Source organism: Heterocephalus glaber, unplaced genomic scaffold, assembly GCF_053883595.1.
Source record: "Heterocephalus glaber isolate CG9 unplaced genomic scaffold, H.glaber_assembly_v1.0 deba00001831, whole genome shotgun sequence".
NCBI lineage: Eukaryota > Metazoa > Chordata > Mammalia > Rodentia > Bathyergidae > Heterocephalus > Heterocephalus glaber.
This window is the reverse complement of record NW_028258491.1, coordinates 1503947-1506549: the sequence shown is the minus strand read 5'-3', so window position 1 is coordinate 1506549 and position 2603 is coordinate 1503947. Positions and strand designations below refer to the sequence as shown.

Below are 2603 nucleotides of genomic sequence, written 5' to 3'. Positions count from 1 at the left end.
AGGTCTTTTCCACTGAATTTCATCCAGTCCTTATTTATTTATTTATTTATTTATTTATTTATTTATTTAATTTTGAGCAAAGGGATCCCTAATTCACCAAGTTGGGCTTGGCATTGTTATCCTTCTGCCTCAGCCTCCCAGAAGGCCTGATCACAGGCATGTGTCTCCATGGCTACACAGGTGTAAATGGAAATAGCATGATTGAATTTAGATGAATGTGTGCTACATCAACTACACAGAAGAATATAAATATATTTCTTTACACGAAAATGGGTATATTTCCAATAAGGGCAGCATACTTTTAAATGATTGTTCTGTCATTTGTTTTTGATTATGTAACAAAAGGACCAAAAATTAACTGTGCACACAGTCAGAGTATGAAAACCATCTCGTTGCCTTTCCATTTTTCACACCCAGGAACCTCCAGACCTGAGTGATGGCAGAGGAGAACTGCACTATGTTTGCTGAATTTGTGTTCTTGGGACTTTCCAGCAGAAAGGACGTACAGCAGGGACTCTTTGTGCTCTTTCTCTTTGTTTATAGTGTGACTGTGATGGCCAATCTAGGGATGATTCCTCAACTGTCTCTCCCAAGATGTTGGCTGATTTCCTATCAAAGCAGAAGAGGATTCCATATAATTTGTATGCATTCAAATGTATTTTCTCTGCACCTTTGAGGATGTGGAATGTCTCACGTTGACTGTCATGGCCTATGTATGACCTTTGCAATGCCATTTGCAAATCCACTTGTTTATACCATTGCAATGTCCAGAAGGTTGTTCACCCAGTTAGTGGCCTGTATCTATATTGTAGGCTTGGTGGATTCAGCCATCCACACTAGCTGCACATTCTGGTTGTCCTTCTGCAACACAAATGTCATCAATCACTTTTTCTGTGATACCCTGCCCTTGCTAGCCTGTCTTGCGCAGACATATCCATCAACAAAATAGTGATGTTCACTTTTATTGGCTGAGTCATGGGTTGCAGTGTTGTCACTGTCCTCCTCTCCTACAGCTCCATCATCACCACCATCTTCAAGATGAACTCAGCCGAGGGCAAACGTAAAGCCTCCTCCACATGCAGCTTCCACCCTGCAGCTGTGGCCGTGTTTCATGGTAACCTCCTGTTCATGTATTTCCATCTCAGCTCAAGTTACTCCATGGACACAGACAAGATGGCCTCTGTGTTCTACATGGTTGTCATCCAGATGCTCAACTCCCTGATCTACCGCTTAAGGAACAAGGATGTGAAGGCTGGTCTGAAACAAGGAATGAGCACCACATGGTGCTCTGGGCAAAATCACCTTTCCATACAAAATGGATTGAAAATTCAGAGAATAAATTTCAAGTACTTACTCGTGGTAGCTCACCAATCCAACCTTCAAGATATTTTCCATGACTTATTATGTTGCCTTTATTGAGTGTGAGGAGAAGTAATTTGACTTTGTTTTCCTTCTAAACTAAGGCAGAATAGAAAGAGCATCATTTCACTGGTTTGCAAAAAGGGTTTGGCATGCCTCCCCCATCACATAAGTGTACCCCAGTGAGGTGTCCCTGGGCTTTGCAAACTGCCCCCACACACAATTCATTATCTTCTTTATATGTTTGAAATTTTAAAAATGGGTGTAATACATAAAATGGCTGAGCCAGAAGGAATGTTCACAGAAGGAAATTTAGTTTTGTTTGTGTCCTTTGTATGAAAAATCACCTTGAAAATGTCCATTATAGCAAATAGAAATAAGTATGTAGAAAATAAATGAAAATGAACAAATGATCTCTTGCTTTAGACTCAAAATTACAGGAAGCTAATGCTCTTGCCTTTCCCATCTTGTACTGTTTGGTTTTGTTATCACGATGTTCTAGCTGATGAACATCTGTTCTGATGAATCCAGCTGTATTGTGTACATGTACACACTTCTCAAGATGGTTGTAAAATGCTCATACTGCAAACACATGCTAATTAAAAATCATACATCAAATAAAAACCTAAGCAAAGTTAAAACAAAACAGTCTCACTCTTTTATATTAACATTATTCAATATGAAGCATTCTACACTGCTTTAAAATTTCTTAATTAATGCATTTTCTTAGGGTTTGTTCTCCAAATTTCCAAAACTCTTGTTATTTTCCTTTCTTCTCAAATCCACTATACCTGTCCATTTGATGCCATCAAGTTTGTCTCATGTAAATTATTTCAAATATTAATATAATTAACAATATTTGACGCATACTTAATCTTATTTAACTTTATAAATAAGAAATTTAATAGATACATGATTATATAAAATAACATTTTGAGATAATGAATTCAAATTTTTGTGCTTTTTTGTTTTATTAGTTTGAAACCATCCTTAACAAAAACAGTCTCATATTTCTACCAGAGCTCACCTTCACAAATTCACATTAAGCAGTCTAAGAAAGTTAAATAATATTTTACCAATAAATTTGCATGCTCTTTTTCTCAGGAAGTTGCTTGAAGGCTACAATACTTGTGCTTATTTTAAGAACTATTCCTATTCTTAATATCCTTAAACAGGAATAGTTCCTCTTACCCTGGGGACTTTCTACTCTTGTGCGTCAGTGTATCTTCCGGAAGCCAATTTCT

General features: G+C 37.1%; 1 pseudogene; it reads left to right on the top strand.

Moving 5' to 3' along the window:
• The first annotated feature begins 436 nt into the window (after positions 1–436).
• LOC147820635 (olfactory receptor-like protein OLF2) lies at positions 437–1419 on the top strand (annotated as a pseudogene).
• The last annotated feature ends 1184 nt before the right edge of the window (positions 1420–2603 follow it).